At 48.5% G+C, this 25,123-nt stretch overlaps 1 protein-coding gene across 1 annotated transcript in view; it reads left to right on the forward strand.

Annotated features, from left to right (window-relative positions):
• The first annotated feature begins 957 nt into the window (after positions 1-957).
• LOC138487869 (palmitoyl-protein thioesterase ABHD10, mitochondrial-like) overlaps positions 958-25,123 on the forward strand; it is a 42,615-nt gene continuing 18,449 nt past the window's right edge. The window contains exon 1 of the mRNA XM_069614481.1: positions 958-1,179. The gene's annotated coding sequence lies outside the window, so the exon portion shown is untranslated. The remainder of the gene's footprint in view (positions 1,180-25,123) is intronic.

The raw sequence follows: 25,123 nt of genomic DNA on the forward strand, positions 1-25,123 counted from the left end.
ATTGCTATTAGCTTACACTTCATCAACTGAAACATGAAAGGCTGAGTGTTATGTCTGGGATCACACTTGTCACCTGCTGATTTCAGCGATGACTGCAATAGTAACAAAGCACACTGGGGCTCATTTTCAAGTCCCCTGGAGCGTAAATAGAAGCGCTAAAGTCAGGCATAAAGGTCTTCTGCCTGTCTTTACCCCTCCATTCATGTGCTAGGGGACGTTCATTGTTTTTGAAGGCGGAGGGCATGAGCGAAACGTGAGTTATGTTTCCGCCTCCCACTTGCTATCCACCTTCAAAAACAGCCTGATTTTACGCCAGCATGAGACTTTCATTCTGGCGTAAAAACAATTATTTCCTATGGAATACACCTGCTTTTTAACAGCAAATAAAACAAGCGGATTCCATAAGAAATCCTTGTAAACGTTGCCTGCGTACATGGCTGGAGGCGTTAATGTACTTGCATTGTGAAGTGCAAAAGGGGTGTGACAAGGCTTTCTACAGTCTGTCTCTTTACTCTTCATTTGCACTCTGCAGTGCAAATGATGCAAATTGCCAGGTTGTCGGAGTGTGGGGGTGCTGTTTGTGCACAAGTAAAATGAGCTCCACTGAGATAGCTCAGTAATGGAGATCCGACAGGCAGCGTTTCAATTGTTTCACCTGTACTTCCTTTAAACCCAGCAGATGAGCGTGTGGGCCAGTAGCAACATCTAGTCCAGGAAAGGATGTGGGGGTTAAATAGTCCATCCTTGACTAGTCACCCCAAGTCCCAGGACTGAGGCAGAGGACCACAGTACTGCTTCCAAAGCGCGTCCTGCTTGCCTGGTAGAGTTCAAGAAGTGTAGGCCATGTGCTCTCTGCACCTGTGTTAATATTTAACTCACTGGTTAAGCATGATGTTGCTCTATGTTTTACTTCCGGGTTATTGTACGTATGAACCTTCATCCAGTGGCACCCGGGGAGTGACTATCTGGGAGCAGCTTGGTCGAGTCTGGCGTGTGTTAATCAAAGGTCATGTCTCACAGTGCCTGCTCTTGATTGCATCGCCAGGACCCAGGTCGGGTCGTACAGTGCCTGCTCCAGTCGCATAGCCAGGACCCAGGTCGGATCGCACTGTGCCTGCTCCCGGTCGCATAGTTAGGACCCAGGTCGGGTCGTACAGTGCCTGCTCTCGGCTGCATTCTGTGAGTATACCTGGCAGACTAACATATTGATATCAGAGCTGCAGTCAGGGACGTCATTTGGGGGTAATCAGTGGTCACAGCCACGACCCTGTGGTCTCCATTGCTACCCCTTCCGCCTCCCTTGCTACCCCAGTATTAAAAAGATATATATATATATATATATATATATATATATATATGTATATATATATATATATATATGTATATATATATATATATATATATATATATATATATATATATATATATATATATATATATATATTCTTTTTAACCGAAGCTCCTGGGCACTGGAGTCTCTGGAGCACCCGCAGCCTCTGCAGTGTGAGGCCTCTGCCAACTCAGTTCTGGGGGGCCCCAGCCCAGTCCTCACCCATCAGGGTGAAGGTTGGACCGTGGCTTGTAGCAGGAGAAGGAAGCGCTCAGTAGTGGTTGGAGCTGACTGTGACATGCCACGTTCAGCTCCAACCCCATCTCCAACGGCTTCCTTGCGGCTCATATACAGGAACCAGAAAGCTCTCCCAGTTTCCTGGTTCCTGTTTCCAAGCAGCACAGAACAGCCGAGGGTGGCTTGGAGGGATGGATCGAAGCTGGAAAAACACTTAAGAAGGCTTTTAAAAAAAATGGGATGTGCATTTTGCATGTGTGAAGTGCGTGTCAGATGTATGTATGTGCTATTGGGTAGTGAGTGGTAGGTGAATGAGAAGAAATGTGATAGTGTGTCTATTTAAATTATATGGGTGGATGTCTGCCGGTGTGGAGAATGCAGTGAGAGTGGATGTAAGAGAAGGTGTATGAATGAGTGACTGATGGATGAATGAGTATGAATGTGATAGTGTGTTTCAATTTTCTGGATGGGTATGTGTCTGTGTGGAGAATGCAGTGTGAATGGATGCGAGAAAAGGTGTATGGGTCAGTGAGTGGTGGGTGAATGAGTAGGAATGTGATAGTATGTGTGTTCTTGGTGGGTGCATCATTCCTGTGTGGAGAATGCAGTGCAAGTGAACATGAGAGGTTTATGGGTGAGTGAGTAGGAATGTGTCTGTGTGTTTGTGTGTGTCTGCGTGTGTGTGTGTGGGTGTGTATGTGAGAGAAGGTGTATGGGCAAGTGACTGGTGGGTGAATGGGTATGGATGAGATTGTGTGTGTGAATGTTCTGGGTGGGTGGGTGCATGAATGCAGTGTGAATGAGTGTGAGAGGAGATGTATAGGTGGGTGAAAGGGGATGCACATGTTTGTGTGTGTGTCTATAAGGCCCTTAGAGACTGGGGGTCACTAGAACATGTTTGACACATCCTTTATTGACTTCGCATGTTTTACTGGTATTTCCGCGCCAAGCCAAGTTCATGTGTATCATTACCTGGCTAGACTGGCATTTTGGTACAGCGAGTCTAGCCATTGCTTACTGTGGCATGACATTTATCACTCTGCACCTTTGATAAAGCAAGCATGATAAGTAGTTTTACGTCGCTAGACTGACATTTTGATGTTGCGGCCTGTATTTTTCTTACTGCAGCATGACTTTTTATTAACTGAGCATCTATGATGAAGCAAGGATGATAGGATGATAAGTGTCCTTATGGGTGTAGACTGGCTTACATCAGTGGTCGAAGTGGGCGGGAGCGATTGGGAGTGGTGCTCCTCTACTTTTATTATTTAAGTTTTACTGTTCCTATACTTTTATTTTATTTTAAAAAGAAACAGTTACAGAATGGTTCACTTTTAAAATAAAAGTGTAGGAAGTAGTTGAAACTTGCAGTTCAGTGTACTGCATTGGATATTCCCTTAAACAGCAGGCGTGTTTGTTTGCGGGTTTGTTTTGTGCGTTGGAGGGGTCGTGGCGATAGGATTTATAGTGATCCGGCAGGCCAGAAGGGAACATAGTTCCACTATTTCTTCTTGGACACTTCGACCACTGACTTACATTGGAACCAGTTTGGACATGTTTTCCTATTGTGACATGTCACTTTGAATGGCCAAACCAATGGGAGTATTTTCTTATGTAGGAGTATTGGCATATATTAGCAGAACCAGCTTTGCGCCTAGTGCCAGTAATGATACTATAAAAAACATTGCAAAGCGAACAATACGTTCTTATATGGGAATACTAGCATATGTTGGTGGAGCCAGCATGGAAGTGTCTGGGCACAGCCAGTATGAAAATAGTTTTTACACTGGCATATATTAAAGGGACCGGCATGACAATACATTGGAAATGTACTTGTGCACTTTTGGTTACTTGAATGTACTGTACTTTTTTTGATGAGTTACCCTACACACTACAAAACCTATTGCAAACTGTGCCTTTTACCCAAATGTTCACAGAAAGTGTGCCGTGTAATGCACCATTTTAACCCATTATTAAAAAATAATTCTCATGGCATGTGGACGAATCCCCCAAACTCGTTTTTGTTAGTTCGGGCCCCCTCACTATGCTCGGTCGCAATCACATACGTGTCCATATTTACACCGTCACCAACCACCAGTGGTGACTGGTATATTTGGGGACCCGGCACTGCCCCCTTCTTTCTATGCTAGGTGAAACATTTAAGCTTTGATTAAAATATATATGTACTTCTTTCACTTGGAGTAGTGCATGCCCTTGCAGTGGCATAATCTTCATGGACATTGGACACATGAGGAGGTCCGACCGGCCCGGGGTGTGGCATGCCCTGTGCTTTGTTAAGGAGCTTGGGAGCAGGAAGGAAGGGCCCCCATATTTTGTGCTATACTACTGATTGGGCTCAGCTCACCTTGAACGCATTCAAGTGTGATGTGAATGGTTGAGTGGGGCTGCAAACTCAACCAGGACACTGCTCTGGTGCAACACTGTTTAAGAAAATAAGCGCTGGACACAGAGTTTCAGAAGTGAGAGAGCCATTAAATTACCCACCCCTGCCCACCCAAACTCCTTCTTGGAAAGGGCTTTGTGGAAGCTTCATTCACGGGCCAGTCCTGGGGCATCATTGAATAGCGCACCTCGCACATAGAGCTCTGAAAATCATAGATGCATTGAGCCTCACTCTTGAGGGAAGTTCAGCCTGCCTCCCCACACCTCACCCTGTTAAAAAAGATTGAAAAAGAGTCATGTATCAAAGCCTAGGACATTAAGGTGTTATGTTCATATCTGGGTTGTGGAGGACAACATGTGGTTGCTTGTTACATAACTTAAAGATAAATGCACACAGAGACAGATGGCCTCAGCCTATCACCACACAACAGTTTTCTTCTATCTCAAAGCAAACTCAAAGATACATTTATACCAAGGGAATTTTGTTGATATTAAATTCTGGCCAATGATTTAATTTTCTGGCCTTGCTCGTGCAGCATTTTGCTACTGGGTAAACAGAGAGTGCACACCTCCCCAGGTCAGTGCTTTTTTTGGCTCAAGGTTACCATGGTTCTAGTTGGGGTGGCAAGACAGGCCGAGTGGCATCCCTCTCCCAGTCTCTGACATTGGCAAATCGTCGGTGCCTGTGGGGAAATGGTATACTCCATTGGGGGACAGACTACATAAGCCACCAGTCAAGGAGTGGTGGTGGTTAGGTAAACCATACTAAGTTGTCTGTGTTTGTTGGTCGTTGTCCTAGGTATTGTGTGTCTTGTGGTGGTCTGCAGCTACCATTTGGGCAGGTGTCCAGGTGAGGCTTACTGTCATTACAAAGGCAAGGGAAGCCCTTACTCTAAATCCACAGGGTTGAAATTAAGAAGTGCCAGATGACCGGAAGGGTAACTTGGAAGCCACATTCATTATTTATTTATCAAATGTGAATGAACTTGCTCCCAGGTGACCCAATTGAAGCTATTTAATTATTTATTTATCAAATGTGAAAGTACTTGCTCCCAGGTGACCCAATTGATGCTATTTAATTATTTATGTAATAAATGTGAATGAACTTGCTCACAGGTGACCTGACTGATGCTAGTTAACTATTTAGTACCTGAGATAATGGAGGAAGGACATTTAAGTATTTATTTATTCATATACTATTGGAAAGCACCTCAACTAGGGGGCCTTGTGGTGTAATGTTGCCCGTGTATACGGAGGATCTGTTAAATCAATTCAGTTATTTATATAAAAGAAAACAAAGAAAAAGCTGTTCAAGCTTATCCAATGAAATAAGACTGTGGGCCTCATTACACGGTAGGTGGTGAACCATGGCGCTATTAGCGCCATGGTTCATGCCGGTAAAATACCGGCACCACCTTGGTGGAAAGGGGAATTACCGCTCTATTCCAAGGTTGGCGGGGCGGTAATTCCCCCTTCCACCATTGCCCTTCCCCATTCCCATTTTTGCCCCATAGGGCATAATGGGAATGGGGAAGGTGCTAATTACGGTACCGCAAATTTGCGGTGCCGTAATTAGCACCGAGGTCCCTTTGCGGGTTGGTTTTTAACGCCTGCAAAAAGCAGGCGTTAAAGTACCAAACTGCAAAGGGACCTCGTAATAAGGCGGTAAGGGTTAACGGTCACCGGTACCATTACGTGTAATGAGGCCCTGTGTCTGTTTATTTAACCAAGTGCACTAGTGCATCGGTCAGTTATCAGGGCTTGTCTGCCTTGCGGGAGGACCAATTCTCTCTCAGGGCAGCTCTCATCTACGGAGGTCTGCCCTAGGCCTTCATAGTAGGTTCCATCAATCATCCCCCTGGCTTTCATTTGCACATGTGTGCAGTAGGTGTAAGTATCCCCATACTCAGGTCTTCTACAGGTTGCTGTTTACTTATTCCTACAGAATCAAGGGGAGAAACACCTTACACCTTCGTTAGAGATTTTGGTTACCCTGTTACTGCATTATGTATATTTTAAGTACTGTATTATGTATGTTTTACATATAGACCGCACGTCAAATCGGGAAAATTACATTCCCCAAATGTGTGATCCTGGACAAATCACGCTTCCCTCTGTTCCTCGGTTCTTATATCTGGCTGAAATGGGAGCGCCTGGAAACACAGGTGTTAGATACATCTGAAGGTCATGTGCCATCGCTTCCTGTGATGTCACCTGTGCAGTCAAATGACATCACTTCCTCTGATGTCATCAGAGGTCAAGGGGCATGTGATGTCACTTCCGCTAGCCCCTGCATTTTGGTGAAATGACGTCCCTGGCTGCAGTGAGCCTGCACTGTATACTTTTAGGACTGTAGCAGGGGTCTCCATAAACTGAAAAAGATTTATTTAAATTCAGTGTTTTCTTTTGGTTGCTGCGACCAGGCCAACGTTCGATGTTTTATAAGCTATGGCCATTGCATTGTAAATAAGATGTTCTAATAATACAGCTTAATGATATGTATTATATCAATTGTGTAAGGATGAATGGAAGAAAGGGTCCTGCCAGAGCTCTAATATATGGACACAGGTTCCACATCTCTGGATATCAACACGTGTGTGAACTTGGCACTATGGCATGAACTTAGTCCATTTCACCGCTTCCCCACCCCCATGTTCCGATATACACTCTCCGTAGTCTTCCCCAAGGCTTAACGTGCACAAGGGCTAGCTGGAGCCGAGTCCTGGAAGTCTTCAAAAACTGCTATCATTCTATTTTGTGCACCCGCCTCTCCTTTTGTTTCTTAATCACAGACTCTGACCCCCTCAGACAGGTCTGCGAGGGTCACAGCCTGTGATTAAGAATCAAAAGGAGCAGCGTGTGCCCCGCCTTTCCTGCCTGGCCCCACTGACGGTCCAAGACGCCATGATACCCCTGGGCGCAGTCACCCAGGGGTATCATGGCGCGGATCTGCGTGATGTTTCGGTCACGGAAAAGTCAGTGACGTAAATGTTTGCATGGGAAATGTATGCACCACCAAAGGTTCGTACATTTCCCATGCGAACAAACACTGCAAATCACTACATACCCACACCCCAACCCACACCCACAACACACCCCCCACCCAAACCCTCAACACACCCCCACCCACACCCACAACATAAACAAACCCTACTTACCTATATATAAATGTATAGTGAGCGGGGTGTTGCGGGGACACCCCAACAGCCCCTGTTTATTTTTTATTGTTTACATTTTTCTCAGGTGTGCTGCGGGGCTGTCCCCCGCAACACCCCGCTCACAATACCACACAGTATAGTGAGCGGGGTGTTGTGGGGGACGCTCCCACAGCCCCCATTTATTTTTTTATTTTTTACTTACCTGCAATGTATGTCACCAAAGGTTCGAAGTTTTGGTGTTCGGACCTTTGGCGGTGTACATTTTCTGACTTTTTGTACAGTCAGACCTTTTTTTTCGGTCCAATCGTACAATTCCTCATGGCGCTAGAGAGGAAGGTCACTCATCCACCCGCCCATCAGCATCAGAACAGATGTGTTTTTAGAGCCTTTCTGAATACCAAATGGTTGGTAGATTTTTCACTGCCATTGGGAGGTCATTCCATAGTTGAGCAGCAGCCAGCGAAAGGGCCCTGCCAACCAATACATGAATGGTTAAACAATAGCACACAAAGCAAGCCAGCCGACTCTGATTGCAGTGAGCGATTCGGCAGATAGTGGGTAAATTTAGCCCGCAAATATTCAGCGCCCTGATTATGCATTTCCCGATGGACAATGCACAGCACCATAAACACAATTCGGCTGAGCCACAGAGACCCAGTGCAATGAACGTAGCAGTGGCGAAATGTGGGCCCCATAAGGTGTGCCCATTGCCACTTGCACGGCCAGGTTTTGCAGGCGCTCGAGCCATTGGACTAAGCCCTTTGGCTGAGCCAGATAGAGGGCATTGCAATAGTCGAAAAGGCTCAATACCATAGCCGCAAACCACTGGCACCTGCAAAACGGCCGGCAGCAGGGGGAGCACCGTTTTCAATATATGGAGATGGAACTGGCCCGTTTGACACACCGCTGACACTTGCCCATCCATCAAAAGAGAAGCCAGCATGACTATTTCCAGATTCTCCACTTTAGCCGCTGTGACAGGAAGGCCGAGAGAAGATGGCTAGAAAGAAGACACCCAGAGTGAAGTATCAGGAGTGGATCCGACCACCAGCACCTCCATCTTGTCTCCATTCAACTTCAGCCAATTGCGGTTCATACAATCTCCCACAGCCGTCAGGCACTGATGAACACACAAAGACACCTCAGCCTGATCAAGATCTAAACACAACAGGATCTGAGTGTCGTTGGCATTCGAATAGCACCTGATGCCAAGGAAGTGGATGAGACACAACAATGGCCAAATATAGATGATTAAGAGAATGGGAGATGAGGCGGAGCCTCGCGGAACCCCGCAACCAAGGTGGCTGGACCCAGAGAAAAAAGGAGGGAGAGAAAGGATTTGAGTTCTGTTGGCCAGGAATGACGAGAACCAGGCTAGCTCCTGACCAGAGATTCCAATATGGGCCAGGCGTGGGCCAGCAGGGTAGGGGGGTCAACGTTATCAAATGCTGCTGACAGATCAAGTAAAATCAGGGCACCAACCCCCCCACCCCCAGCGTCCACCAGCCTGGCAAGGAGCGGGTATTGAGCAACATCACGGGAAGAGCCATTGTTCTCTGAACCAGCTGAGCCAGTCGATGCAAGCTAGATGGCAGACCTACATCAGGGCAATCCTTCCAACCGCAGAGAAACTAAATGTCTGAAAGTGCTAGCATCAAAAGTTCCCTCGTAGAATAATATAGAGCTTCATCCTGCACGGCCGTTGCACAGACGGGCACTGACCGACTTGCCTTAAGCGCGCCTTTGATGCGCTGACGGCGCAGCCCTGCACCCGTCCGCTGTGCGGGCGATCGATGCAGCACATATGATGCAGATGAGTAAAAGGGAGCGAGGCGAAGAATGCCCACTTACGGAGACAGAAAGAGGACTACACACGAGCAGCATAAGCACAATGAAAGCAGTGCTGAGGGGCTTTATATGGCAGTCCTCAAGGTAGGAGCAGCCTCACCTCTCTACCAGACCCGCAATCATGCACATAGGCTGCTCCCCCTTGTTAGAGCCACCCCACCTCCCACGATTGCTTGTCCAACTTAAAGTACTGGTCTTCCCCTTTTTTTTAGTTTTATTTATTAGGTGGTAGGGGGGCCAGATAAAAAAAAGGGACAGGCTATGGACATAGAAGTATGACTAGAGTAAACACAAATAGGACTCTGATAAAACTGTAGTCCTACTTCAATGTCTCTGGCCTATTGCGGGGGTGTGCTCACAGGCACACTCCTCTCCTTGGAGGAGTGCGGCCAGGGAGGGGAAGGGGGAGGAAATAGGGGCGTGAAAAGCATTCATGCCCCCATTCATGTGCAAGAAGAGTCACGCCGGGCCCGATTTCGGGATTTTGGAATCGGTTTCCAGTAAAAACGGGGATCCTAGCCACCCATCCATCCAATACCGGGACAGGTTTTATAAAATTAAAAAACTCCCTGGAACCCGGGACAGAGGGCGCTTTCCCAGGAAAACCGAGACGTCTGGTCACCTTATAAGGTGGTGATAAAGTGCCACCTATAAACTGAAACCATAGCATCGGAATACAGCTATGAGGGATGTGGGATCTGAGAAGAGACTCAGGACTGTTGTGGTGTATGTATTTACCCACCCATTGACTGCCCACAGCCATGCTGATCGCAATGGCAATTCCAATATGCTACTGCCCCAGCCCCGAAAAATATCATCCTCTTAGGATTTCTTTGAGCTTGCTTTATCAAGCTGTGTGCTGTAACTGCCTGCACGTGTTATTTCAAAGCAGTCTCCTGAGATAAATAAATCCATAAAAGCATAATATACATTAAAGCTGATTACAAAATACAACTTTAAAATATAAAAAAGAGTTCATCTGACCAATGGCACAATTCCTAATAAAAACATTTATGATGGCTTATACAAATGTATTAACATTTTTGTTGAGAGGTAAAGATAATAGCTTCTTTTAAAATTAGTTTTCGTCAATAATTAACTGATCATTTGTATAATAACCCCATAATGGACGGCCGATTGGGTTTTTGTTGGTCTCTGCGGAGGCGTTGGGGCATGGTTGCAGCCCTCCCTGAACTTGAATCACCCCCTTCAGGCCTCTCCCTAAGTAGAAAAGCTGTGAGCGGTGGTACATGGCGATACTGCTCCTGTGAATTATGGAAGATAAGCTCTCCGTCCTGCTACTTCTGGTAGGGGCGCGTCGAATGGGATCTAGTTCCTTCACTGATCCCTGATAAGGATTAGTCCAGTCCAGCTGCGACTATGCTTCTTCTTATGATTGGTAAGTCTTTCTTGAGCTCTTGTGATGCTGTTCGTTCTGTTTAATGTCTTTATATGTTGCTCCTATTTATGCCCGCAATAATGTCTCACTTCTGTTTTCTTTCCTTAGATGGAAATGCAGACTCAATGCAGTTGTGAGACGTGAGACACGGCCGGATGGACAATGGATGCTACCGCAATGTTCGACAGCAGGTTTAAGTGATGGTTTAAGGAAAAGCGCGAAGTATGGCGAAGGGCAACCTTAAACTGACTGTTTTTTCGATGTCTTACCTTGTCTTCTGTTTTTCTTTGCAGGCGCTGCTGTCGACGATGGAGTGTGTCGTGCTGCGGTGCCAAGATGAAGATTTCAGCGTTCCGGAAAGTGTAAAGATGAATACTTGGTTCGCTGAAGAGATGTACAGGTAAGAACAGCTTCCCCCAGTTGGTAAGTATGCTGGCAGGAAGCAGGATGTCCAGGAAGCAGGATCTTCAAAGGTAAGTCTGACCTCAGGCGACGGTGAGCGTTACGCTGCTTGCAAGTGCAGAATAACGCGAAGCGTCTGTCTTGAGGATCGGGGCAGCTTATATAGCTGAGATCGTGGGCACACCCATTAGAGCCGGCTTACCAGCCACACCCTGCCACTCCTAGAGAGTGATCACGTGCGAAGGAAATCCATTAGCAGCCACACCCAAGAATACACTTGAGGCTGCTTAATGGATGGAATGTTCAAGGTTAATGCATCCTACTTAATGGATGGAATGTTCAAGGTTAATGCATCTGAAGTGCTATGTCCATAATAAAAGCTTTTTGGTGTTAAATGGATGTTCTAGTTTACTTTTGTTCATGAGCCTGGCGCCAAAGGCGCCAGGACAGTGTCCATCCAGGTCTCCTGTGCATGCGACCCCTGCACGCCTGTGCCCCTGACTTCATGACCATGACAGTTTTTGCCTTATACACTTTATAGTAGGTTCCCTGGCACATCCCCAAAGCCTTTTTTAGATGCTTAATGCACCAGCCGAGCGCCTTTTCAGTATTATATTAGATTGCTTTTAAGAACTGGGAATGTGATCTCATCGACCCGACTTCTCTGCTATCTTTGTATTGATGCCCCACTGTATTGTGCCATGTGTCACCAAGTGGACCAATAAAGAAAGTAAAAAAAAGAAAATAATAGAATTGGGAATGCCAATATCCATTCTTATTATTCCGGTGTCCAAATAATCAAAATGGTCCAAATTTTCAATTTTATCACCATCCAGCACAAAAACAACTGAGTGGGCAGCTTTTTCCTACAACACATCGTAATCTTGATCTTCGAAGCATTCAGAACTATGGGCCTCATTATGAGAATCGCAGTCATTACCGGCATGGTGGTATTAGCGCATCTGTTCACCCTCAACGCCACTAATAGCGGCTGATTACGAGAGCGCGAGCACGCACAAACCCCCATGCCGGTAATGGCTGCACCGCCATGCCGCTAAAGTCCCCCCAATCCCCCAATAGCGCCATCACGGGACCTGCCGATACCGCCTCTGCCCAGGAGCAACCCCTTAATAACGGACCCGGCAATACCATCGTGCAAATACTGGGCTTGTAATACCGGACCCGGAAGTAACGTCATCGCGCCGGAAAGGGAAATGCGCCAGCGGGCATCTTAAAAAACACAATCAATTGCAATCCTCTCAACACAGCAGTGCTACAGAATGGAGAGCAGGCCCAATCATCCCATCATGTCAAAAGCAACTCGGAAGTCCACCCACCGCTTGTGCAAGAAGCGCTTCTCTGACGAGGAGCTCAACATGCTTGCGGATATGCTGGCAGCCCATGCGGATGAGGTGTTTGCACATAACTTGAAACATGAAGCCCAACTGCGAAAAAAACAAATATGGGAGGAGGTGGCATGGAAGGTGACATCGGTTGGAACCACCCCCGGCATGGTAAAAGACTGCAAAAAGAGGTGGGACGATCTACGTCTCCGGGTGTGAAACATACTAGCATCAAACCGCAGGGAGGCCATGGCCACAGGTGGCGGGGATCACTCACCCACCAAATTGATGCGATGGGAGGAGACCTGCAGCACCATGATAAATATGGAGTTGATAGAGGGTTTTGGTGAAATAGAGACGGGTGCGACGACATCGGGAGATAGAGGTGAGAGACCCCGTAAACCCCAGTAAACTAAAGCATGATGCAGCACAACAGATGTGAAAGTGAACCAAGCCAATGCATGGGCCATCATACACACATATAGACATCCATGTCCAGGTGGCCGTCCAAACCCTGGCACAATGAAATGCATGCTGCGTGCCAATACCATTACCAACAGACACCCAATACACAGGGATCAATCACATGACACACATCACGCAAACTGCAATACAACGGTATGCAACCTAGAACACAACAGTCTAGAAATGAGAGTGCACAGCGTATGCCAAATGGCACCCCCACATTGCAAGTACCCTGAGCGTCACACCTACAAGAAAGCAATGCATGAAATGTGAAATACTGAACAGCACCAAATCATGCATCTTGCACGTACCACCATCACTGATGTCCTGCATCTCTTGTACCCCCACAGGCACAGAAGCAGAAAGTGATGGCCAGGAGTCTGCCCCAAAGGCCACTACATCCACTAAGGGTACCAGGGCCAGACAAGCAGCCAGTGGATCTTCCACTTCCAGGGCAACAACAACACCCAGAGTGCAACTAAGGCCAGCAGTACAGGCCAGGGCAGCAGAGGAGGAGACAACACCAGGCAACGATACAGCCACAATTAAGTCAACTACTCCTGCAGAGGCAGAGGGTGATGGAACCCAGTCAGCTACCACAAGTTCCATAGGGGAGGTAGCAGCCATTGCCCCCCTCAGCAACGTGGAGGGCCACGCAGAGGAATTCTCTGACATGGACAACAATATCCAGGTTGAAAGTCTGCATACACCCAGTCCCCAGCCCACCCCCCTGCACTCCACACAGGGAACACCAGTATGCCCCATGCTAGAACATGCCACATTACTGGCCAGTCCACATCTGTCCACGCATCAGAGGGCAGTCCAGCATTGGGCCACCCTGCCGCTGCACCTTCCACCTCCACAGCCCCCACAGACATGCAGGCCCGCCTCACGAGGGTTGAGGCCCGGCAGGACTGTTTGATTGAGCTGGTCAGCCAGTATGTGGTGGAGGGAGAACAGACCCGCCGCGAGATTCGGGAGGCAAATGCGGCTTTCATCACTGCCATGAATGCCAACACCATAGTGATCAGGGACAGCTTAGCTGCGGTCACAGAGGTCCTTGGCAGGATCTTGGAGAATATGCAGCAGCAACAAACAGCGCAGGCAGTGGCACACCCATCCACCTCCAGCCCATCCACCACACCTGCCAGCTCGACTCCCTCTAGTCCTGTGCGCATGGTCAGGCGCAGTGCACGCTAAACGGACATGCTGCCCCGGACCCGAAGAGAGGCCGGAAGTAGCAGGACCATCCTGCATGTGCCAAGTGCCACCTTGCAAAACTCCTGAATGGAACATTGTGTGTTTGATGACAATGGGTGAGGGGGGGTGGTGTTGGGGGTGTTTAGGGTGTTGGAGGGGGGTATGGGGTGTTGGAGTGTTGAGGATGGGGGAGGGGGAAGGGTGTGTGTGAGGTGGAGGGTTCTAGCACTATATTGTTAATATTCCAATGCACCCGTTGTATTAAAAATCATTTAATGACTGGACATTGTTCATTTTGTGTGTGTTTATTCAATTCTTGACAGCGCACAGTGCTCAACTCCCCACACACCCTGTGTCCATATCCACACGACCCCAGTGCCCAGTGTAGTACTAACACAGACCCATCAGCATCCCTGTGGTTCAGAAGAAATCATCAATCAGTGATTGGCGCACAGCACAGCCATCCTGTGCATCGCGAACTGGCAGGGGTGCTGCTCCTCCTCCATCATCATCATCATCATCATCTTCCTCCTCACCCGATGCATGCAGGTCAATGTCAGGTGGCATTGGTACGTTTCTCCGAATGCACATGTTGTGCAGTATGGCACAGACCATGGTGATCTTTGCCACCTTCTAAGGCCTGTAAAGGAGTGCTCCACCAGACCTTCTGAGACAGTGGAACCGTGCCTTCAACAGGCCAAAGGTCTCCTCGATCACAACACGGGTACCGGTATGAACCCGATTGTACTCCTCTTCGTGCCTGCCCTGCGGGTTCCGTACAGGGGTAAGTAGCCACGGCTTCAAGGGATAGCCACCATCACCTGCATGGGGGCACAATGAGGTATGTGTCAGTTGATATCAGACCAGTCGCCTTAGTGATCACTACCATGGCTGCAGCTATTCGGTGTTGACATGCACGTGTCCCTGGATGCATGCACACAGGTTCATTTCACACAATGTGTATGGTAATATGTTCTGCTGGTGTGCTTTGCTTTGTCACTTGCATGCTGATGCAGATGTACTGTATCACTATGGTGTTGGCATTCATGGCAGTGATGGAAGCCGCATTTGCCTCCCGAATCTCGCGAATCTGTGGATGCAGGACAATGTTTAAACACCCATGTTGGTGATGTGTGGTACTCTGTATGTATTCCCAATAGAGGCATTGCCACAGGTGTGATCATGTTCTGTCATCCATCGCTTGACATTCCCATGGTGGCTGGCTTGTACGTCTGGCATATTGTCATTGTTGTGCTGCATTGGTCTTATGTGTGGCATTGATGTGTCATGTTCAGGTTGGGATGTTCAGGGCTACAGTGTTTCGCTGTATGTGCATTGTCCACTCAACACCGAAACTCATCCAGGTGGAGTATGCGTCCCCCCCAATCCCACCCAGGTGGAGTATGCGCCCCCCAATCTCACCCAGGTGGAGTATGCGCCCCCCCCGTCTCACCCGCCCACTGCACTGCCATGGGTCTGTCAGGCAATTTACCAAGCAGCCAGGCACGCCGTCCGGCATGTCGCTCCAATGAGCGGGGTAGCGTGGAGTTCCGCAACACCATGGCATCATGTGTGGATCCGAGATATCGGGATATTGGGATATCGGGATATCGGGCACAATAATGTGTGATGATCTTGCTGGAGTCACATACCATCTGCACATTGATGGAGTGGTATTGCTTGTGATTGCGATACACCGCCTCTATGGCATGAGGGACCACCAATTCTACATGGGTGCAGTCGAGGGCACCAACGCAATTGGGCATGCCTGCCAGAGTGTGGAAGCCTACTTTAGTGTCAGCAAGCTCCTGGGCAGTCTGTGGTAGGGATATGTGGGTGCATGCGTGCTTCAGGAGGGCATCCAGCACTTGGGTCAGCATGCGTGAAAAGAGAGGTTGTGATATGCCATGCAGCTGCCCCACTTTGTGCTGGTAAGTGCCTGTGGACAGAAAGTGGAGCACAGTCACTATCTTCAGTAGAGGGGGGATGGCAGTGCGGATTTCTATCAGGCTGACAATGTCATCTTATATCATGTCCTCTATGTTGGTGATGGTGTCCCGGTCCAAGGGTGTGGATCTGCTCAGCGGTTAGATTGAATGGACTGGCTCTGATGCGAGGGATTGGTGGCTGCCTACGTGGTACCACTGGCTGCACTGGTGGAACTTCCTGGGCCTGTCTCACCCTCCTTCTCCTCCTGCGTCTCCTCTGTGCTGTCTGTTGTTGTTGTTGTTGTAGTTGTTGTTGTTGCTGTTGTAGCAGTAGAGGCATGTCCTCCAGCCCCAGGATTGCAACAGCTAGTGGGATCATTTTGGTGTGGGAAGGGGTGTGGTGTGTGGGTGTGCTCCTTTTGTACTGGGACAGGCTCCATTGACTCCACCTGTGGTTATTGTGTGCACCTGTGGCAGTTGACTACACTGCAGGTTGCTATTTGCGGGTGGTCCGTGATGCCTGTATTACCGCCATCCTGCAGGCCCTGTTTACCGCCTTTGGGATGCCGGTAAGTGCATGCCCGCGTTACTTGTAATGTCCTCCTGTCAGCAGCATCCCGGTATTTTCACCGCGAAGGGGCACGTGTACACGCGCATGCCGGTATGAAGGGGCACAGTACGGGCGGTGGCGGTATTGCCGGGTTGTCGGCTCGTAATGGCCCAGACCCGTTAGCGATGTCGGTAATACCATTCCACCTTCCTTTTTTCATTACCTCCATGCTCGTAATGAGGCAGTAAACCTTTAGCTTTGCACATGCAAACACAGGGCCTCATTACGAGTTTGGAGGCAGCCATGCCCTTAATAAGGGCATGGCTGCCTCCAAACTCGGGACCGGGTCCGGGTTCCTTGAATGAGGAATTACCGGGCCATTCCAACCTTGGAGGATTCGGTAATTCCTCATTCAATGTAACCATCCCCATTCCCATTTGGGCCCCCATAGGGCTCAATGGGAATGGGGACGGAGCTAATAACGGGCCCGTTGTTAGCTCCTTGGTCCCCTCGCGCAACTTGAGGCAGGACTGGGCCAACTATGGAAAATGTGTTTTACAGTGACATCCCTTGCCTATATTGATCAGACAGATATTGGACATTTGATAGGGAACTGGCAGCACGAAAATGTATTGCACAGTGGTGATGCTGGTATAGATTGGTGAGTCAGGGATTCATGGCCCTTCACAGTCAAACATGAAAAAATTGCAAACCTTTCAGAGTGAGGCAGTTCGAGCAGTTTGCGGGCTTGGGCAGCGTTCCCACGTGTCCGAGGCCCGTCCAAAGCTACATTGGCTTCCGGTGGAACAGAGAGTCTGGCAGAAGGCCAACACCATTGTTTACAAGTGTCTGTCAGCCAATGCCCCCTTCCTATCTCAGCAACTCGCATTAAAAAGGCAGCTATAAGATGAACGTTGCATTCCAACAAGGATGTCCTCTTGGAATGTTCAAGTTTCTGTCTAAAACAATTCGGGGGAACAAGGTTTGGTGTCTGGGCTCCCCTGGTTTGGAACGCATTGCCCATCTCTTTGAGGCAAATTCCTTCTTTGTCTCAGTTTAAGAAGGGCCTGAAGACTTTTCTCTTTGACAAAGGTAAATACTAATAAGATCTGAATGTCTTCTTCTTAGGTATGTGTTATCTCTTTGTTAGTCTTGTCAGCGCTCTGAGGCCTCTGGGTGTGCAGCGCTATATAATGATTCAATAGAATAAAATGGTGTTCTTTAGGTACATCCACCAAGAAAATATGTTTTAGAGTGGCACTGCTGGCATATGTTGTTGAGTCAGGCCTCATGAGTTTATTTGGGAACAACCAGTATGAAAAATGGGTAATGCTGGCACATATTTTTGAGGCAGGCCTCATTAATTTTCTCTGGGCACAAGCAGCACGAAAATGTGTTGAGAGGGGGGCATGGCTTGGAGCTGCCGTGATCGGCATGACTTCGTAGAAGCTCCTGGCTGGCCCGATGCGCGGAACGTAATATCGCCATCTCCAGCCCCCGTTTTTCGCCAAAAAAGGGCTGCAGCGTGGGGGAAGCTCTGGAGCTGCGGCACGGAGAGTGGCACCCTGAACGGTGCCCAGCCCTCCGCGATCGGACGCATTTACAGCCCGGAGATCCCCTGGCGGCAAGATGGCGGCCGCTCCACTGAACTACAAGATGCGGCGGAATGGCGGAGGGGCAGCCGTATGAACACGACAAGGGCTGCTGAGGAACTGTCTGACCCATGTGGTATCGTAGTGCTGTAACGAAGAGTGCCGTGTGCCAGCAATCCTCCAGCCAGTCCCGGGAGGCTGGGGGCATTTGATATCTTGCTGACGGAAGGCTCCTGGAAGATACTCGACAGCAGAGCAGTGAGGATTTCTGACGGGCGCGGATCGGAGGAGGACTCGAGAAGCCCTGGGTTCTTCCCTCGCACTTCGGAGGATCCCGTACAAGCATTAGCCCACATCCCTGGCCCGGGTTGCTGGAGGGAAAAAAGGAGATAAAAAGGTGAGGCAGCTCGCGCTTCCCAAGGCAACATGGAGGGGATCATGTCTACGCAGACCACGCTTGCCGCATGGAACTGTGGCGCGTAACCGAGCCTCATCCACAGAGGGGGCACTGCCTGCTCCGAGGCAGGGGTCGGAGGCCGTGCAAACTGCGTGATTGCGGAGCCATTGCACTGCACGTTAGTGCGCATAAAAGATCAGGCTCGCCGGGGCCCCCGCAGCCTTGGAGAATGGAGGAACAAGCAGCCCTAGGGCGAACACGGCAGTACGCCGGAGACAGGGTGAGGAGTGGGGCATTGAACGTGGCAAACCCCTCAATCGCAGGGTGGAAGAAGGCAGAGGTGGGGAATCAAAGTCCCGTACACGACCTGGAGGAACCATTCTTGAAGCTACATCATAAAGTTATCACCGGACCAAAATCACCAAAGAATCTGCTCGCTCTGACCCCTGGACACCTCTGGCTCACTGTCGCCCCTCACCCTGCAGCAGAGTAAACAAGCGTAAAGAGCACCAAGGGGGTGAGTCGGAGTCTAATCAGGGGCAAGGATGTCTAAAAGTGGGAAGATGTCCAACCAAACAGATATTGCAGCATTGATGGCCAATACCTCGAACAAACGCTCCAAGAAAGGGGAAACGCCCGAGACTACCCCCGACGAAAAGAACCCCGCCAACAAGCCATCGGCGAATAATGCAGCGCAAATGGTAACTAAGAATGACCTGCAGGAACTAATTGCGGCATTGACGAAGGAAATTCATAAAAGCACAGAAGAAGTAACCAAAAAATTAAACTCCCTGGACAAGAGGGTGATGGAGGTGGAGAGAAGGACAGCTGAGCTCGAGTCTGAAGTTTGCGACCAGCGGTTTGAAGGTGAGATCGGCAGGGATAAAATCAGAGCTATGGAAGAAAGGTGTGAACTCTTATAAACGAAACAAGAAGATGCCAAAAATCGATCGCAGAGAAACAACATCCGCATCCGGGAGATACCAGCATCCATACCAGACACAGAGCTAAGAAACTACGTCTCTCAACTGCTCAGATTCATCATAACCCTGCCGGATGAAGCAGCCCTGGAGTTGGACCGGGTACACAGGGAAGCTCTGAGATCAACTTCCAACTTCCCCCCAGATGTCCTGGTAAGGGTCAATTTCTACCAAATCAAGGAAGAAATCATGAATGAAGCACGACAAATGGGCCAAATAACGTTCCAAGGATCCAACATATCACTATATCAAGACTTGGCAAACTCCACGCTCCAGAAGCACCGAGTCATGAGAACATTCACAGAGTGGCTGAGGGGGAAAAAGATTACCTATCACTAGGGATTCCCGACGTCGGTCAGGTTCACTTGGGAAGGGACTCAGAGACAAATCCGTTCACAGAAAGAGGCTGACAAATTCATGGGCATCGGAGAAACAGCAGGAGGATCAGACTCTGAGGAACCGCCCCAATCTCAGCACAATAAACCTTCCGATGGAGAATGGTCGAAACCTGCACGACGACGCAGACCCCGAGGGCCACCTAGAAAAAGCTCCATTCCTGGTTGATATCTAGCTACGTACATACATCAAAATCCCGGATGGTAGATCTTTTACAATGGAATGAGCTAACTGAAAATAGGCAAGAGGGACGGATCCTTGGGTCCAAATGAAGATGAGAGTCTCAACAAGGCACAGGAATCGACACCCCAAGCAGGGGGGCACGCAGCATTTCTTTTCTAAGTTTACAGTTGACTCGGCGGCCCAGTTGGCCAACATATGCGCATCGGCGCCACCAGTTCCCGGTGGCAGTAGGACATTGTTCATCCTACATGTTTGTTCTATGGGGGGTGTGGGGGAGAAGGGACTTTCGAAAGACAAATGGATACCCTGGGTCTGGAGGCCCCAGCTGTTCAGCCCAGGACTCAAGATCATATCACGACAGGTCAACAACAGCAACAATGAAACATTACCAAAGCATCATAGCTGCTTCAGATATGGAGGATCATTCTCAGCAGACGGACATGAGCTCATTCTCAGATAAAAAAGGAATAAAAGAATATGGCTGATACGAGTGCAATAACAATTCTCTCATGGAATGTGCAAGGGCTCAACTCGCCACGGAAGCGGAAATCCGTAGAACACAGGCTGGGACAATTAGCAGGAGACATTGTGTTGCTTCAAGAAACTCATTTACTGCAGGAAGACGAACACAGAGTAAGATTTAACAGGTACCAAAAGGCATATTTTGCCACCTCGGGCCAAAAGAAAAGGGGAGTGGCAATACTCTTAAGCGATAGGATACCCCTAACAAAAGTCACTATAAAAAGAGATCCAAATGGGCGATTCCTCCTACTCAAGGGGATGTTTGAGGAGCTCCCAAGCACCATAGCGTCAATTTATGGTCCCAACACTGCTCAAGCTACCTTCGTCGCAAATTTAATCCCAACCATTTTAGCATTCCAAGAAGGGCATCTGATCATGGGCGGGGACTTTAACTCAATGCCAAATCCCCAGATGGACAAGACCCTTCCGCCCACTAAAACTGACTATACACAAGCACTCTCATTAGCCAAGCTATTAAGGGAAACGGAAACAGTGGATGCCTGGAGGCTCTTTAACGGGACCTTAAGAGACTACTCCCATTATTCTCAGGTGCATAAAGGCTTCTCAAGAATCAACCTTATTTTGATCTCGGGGGTCATTTACCCATGTTTGGAAGCAACGGCAATACACACCTGTATGATCTCGGATCGCGCCCCAGTGTCGGCGAAACTAGCTATATCGGGGCAAAAGCTCCCGGCACAAAGGCACTGGAAACTGAATGATGCTTTGCTACTGGATGAATGCATCAAGATGGAAATAGAGAACACAATAGTCAACTACTTCAAAGAAAACACCACGGAGACCTCTCCCATTAACATCATCTGGGATGCAATGAAGGCAGTTGTCAGAGGCTCTCTAATCAGTGCAGGTGGGGAACAACGAAGGGTCTCTAATATAGCCGCAGCCAGATTGGAGGAGAGGGTGAATCACCTGGAGACCGACCTGAAAAGACGATACTCCAGAAAGGCTGAGAGAGAGTTAAGAAAGGCCAAAACAGCCTTAGAAATGCACTGCGCCGACCGCACTGCTAAATCCTTAGCCTTCACAAAACAGTTTTATTACATGAAGGGGAACTAAGCGAATAGAGTACTGGTACAAAAATTGAAAAAGACTCGAGCCAGAAACAACATCCTCACAATAACTGGAGCGGACGGCAAAGCCCTTTACACCGATGCGGATAAAATTGCGGAATTATTGAGATACCATTCAGAATCATTAGAGGGTCACCGACAGAGCTAGATAACTTACCAAAGTATCTACAGTCCATACCCAAGCAGAACGCGAATCAGCTGGAGCACCTCGAGAGGCCTATTTCGGCGGAGGAAATAATTGATGCCATCAAATCATTGAAACCCACGGCCCTCGGACCCAATGGCATATCCGCATCCTTTTATAAGAAGTACTCTAGGCTCTTGGTCCCTCAGCTAGTGGAACTATTCAACTCTTTCCTGACATCTGGCTCTGTCTCCAGATCTATGGCGGAATCATTGACAGTCCTGTTGCACAAACCCAGGAAGGCTCCTGAACTAGCTGCCTCTTACCGCCCGATCACGCTTATGAACAATGACGGTAAGATTTTTTGCTAAAGTCCTGGCTGGCAGGTTGGGTATGGCTCTGCCGGGTTTAATTGACTGTGACCAGACAGGGTTTATACCTGGGAGAGGGACTCATGACAATATTCGAAGAACAATAGACATTATTGAACATATAGGTCTGGGGATGGAATGGCAGTGATTTCATTAGACACTCACAAAGCATTCAACATGATGGATTGGGGGTACATGCGGGCGACCCTGGAACATTTCGGATTCGGCCCAAACTTCACCAAATGGGTCATGGCCAACTACCAAATTCCCTCAACACAATTACGGGTTAATGGCAGGAGATCCGAGGCAATACAGATATCAAGGGGCATCAGACAGGGGTATCCACTATCCCCACTGATTTTTGCTCTTTCTATGGAGCCCTTTACAGCCAAGATTAGGCAGAATACCAGGATAAGGGGGGGGTCCAAATAGGGGGGCGGGAATATAAAATTGCGCTATATGCGGATGATGTTCTAATAACCGTATCGAATTTGGCAACATCCCTTGATTCCCTATGGAAAGAAATTGACGAATTTGGAGTATTATCAGGGTTTAGAATTAACCTAGATAAAACATCAGCCCTAGCGATCAACGTCCCTAAACTGGAAAGAGCAGCCCTCCGCCCGTTAATGCCTATTCCATGGGCAAGAGAAGCGATAAATTATCTGGGGATGAGAATTACTAAGGACCCGGCCCAACTATACGCCGCAAATTTTCCGCAACTGATTACAAATCTTAAGAATGACCTAAAGTCCTGGTCCTCCAAGGAAATTTCCTGGTTCGGCCGTATTGCAGCCATAAAAATGAACATTATCCCCAGGTGGCTACACTCCTGCGCCGCAATACCGACCCGTATTCCGGGCCCGGTACTTGTGGACATGCAAAAGAAACTGCAGGGATTTGTCTGGGGTGGGAAAAAGCTGCGCATCAGTAAACGAATAATGATGCGGGACAAAAACCATGGGGGGCTTGGGGTCCCAGACATAGCCAGATACACTCTAGCAGCTCAACTATCACATGCCTTCTCATGGGTGCAAGAGGAGGATGCCCCGAAATGGATGCAGATAGAGGAGACCTGGTGCCTGGGCAGCCCCGCGGACCTCCCGCACCTGCCAGAAAGGAAAGGGCAAGCTAGCACAGGCCCTCTGGCTGCTACAATCACAACAGCCCGATGTTCTAAAGCAGTGGCTCGGAAGTGGGGCGGTAGGGGCACGTTGGGCCCTCTATCCCCCATTTGGAACAACCCAGAGTTTTCCCCAGGCTGTACCCCCAATAATTTCCAATCTTGGAGGGAGGGCGGATTACTTAAAACGGGTGACTTTCTGGAGGAGGGCGTGCCCATCTCATTTGAAAGATGCAAAGAGAAATTTGGGGTGGGGGAGAGGGAAAGATTTCATTATACCCAAATAAGACACTGGTTATCTAATAGGGCGGTTCGCGAGAAGTGCTCGAGAGAGCTAACGGCCCTGGAGAGCACCCTTACAACCCCTACAAAAAGAAGCAAAATCTCTACACTGTACCGTCTCCTGGACAGGGTGGACCCCACGAAAAAAGAAAGATACGTGATTGAGTGGGAGAGGGACCTGGGGAGGGAAATAGAGGTGGAGGAATGGGCAAAAATATGGGCCAGGCTGCATAAAAGCTCACAATGCATTATAAACAGGGAGGGGGGCTATACATTTTGTTAAAGATATTATGTGACCTCTGTCCAAATCAACAGAGCTAATCCACATCTCTCGGACCAATGCTGGCGGGGCTGCGCCACCCCCGGTTCACTATTTCACATGACATGGGCCTGCCCAAAGGCGGAGGCATACTGGAGGGAGGTGATTAAACACATTAAGGACATTACGGGACTCACTATTCCTTGGGACCCGGGGATCGTTCTCCTAGGGGAAACAGGGGGAGGGGCATTACCGATTTCAGGTCACATACCTCGTTTGTGTACGCACTTACTCCTTGCAGCGGAAATTGCCATGGCCCATCTGTGGAAGCATGAGGAGGGACCCTCAATAGCATTATGGTGGTCCAAATGTTGGAACATTGCAGTAGCAGAAAAGGTGACCGCGATCCAGAACAATTCACTCACCAAAAACTTGAACATCTGGGATCCTTTCATGGACTATGCAACGTGATTTCCAGCCCTGTCCAGAAGGCCACCACTCACCAGATGGCTACAAAGCAGCCCCCTCTAGTGACCAACCCATAATCCTCAATCACAGTAACCCTTCCCAGAACTGTTGACAACTCCGCTAAGCCCAAATAAAATATCGGACATTCGAGCTAGGCCGTCCACAGACTAATTTCTTATCCTCCATATGAACTTATATTTCTGAATATTGCGATTATTGATCAAATTCTGTTGTTGATGTATTGATCATTTTGTACACCTTAATAAAATGTTGTTATGAAAAAAAAAAAGAAAATGTGTTGCAAAATGCTTTGTTCTTCTGTTGATGAGCCCGGGTTATTTTGGAGTACTTGAGGAGCTCCCCTCCAGGAAAGCTTGTACATTGCATGTCAGTTTACACAATTTTTCCAGCCATTTGTGCTTTCAAATGCGCTATTTATTTTAAAAACCTTTTCTTGGGGACGAATCCTCCCCAACCGCAAAACAATAGTTGGTTTGAACAAGCTAGTGCATCAGATAAAACATTTACATCGACCCCACCACTTTACAAATTCATATTTCATGTCCCGCCAACATGTTCAGCAATGTTACTCCACTGCTCGTGTACAATTACGCCAACCATTGTGTCATCTTGGTATTAAATGTATGAGTTGTAAATGATTTATAGTGAAACATACCTAACAATCAGTTGTGTAGACAGGGTGTTGCCTGAGGGGCCTGAATTGCACTCTTTTTCCCAGTGCCTAAAATGCTACACTTAGCCTGCTTGGTAAAGGAAGAGTGTGCAGGGGGGCGTGGCTGCTACACTTGCAACACTTTTCCCTGTTGCTCCCGGGTGATGTGTTGTAGAGTGGGAAGGCAGGAGAGCCCAAGACTCTGCCAACAGGAACTGTCCCACCCATCACCATTGCAGTGGTGACCAGCGCAGGAGGTCACCACTGCCTGTCCCCAGCACCCGGTATGGGAATGGGTAGTTGTGTGTCGTGTCTATGCGATAGCACCCAAGACGATGCACAGCAACAGCATACCCGGTGGCCCTAGCACATGGTGAACCCCAGTGGCAGCCTGCAAAT

This window comes from Ambystoma mexicanum, chromosome 9 (genome assembly GCF_040938575.1).
Source record: "Ambystoma mexicanum isolate Mex_15411 chromosome 9, UKY_AmexF1_1, whole genome shotgun sequence".
Classification (NCBI taxonomy): domain Eukaryota; kingdom Metazoa; phylum Chordata; class Amphibia; order Caudata; family Ambystomatidae; genus Ambystoma; species Ambystoma mexicanum.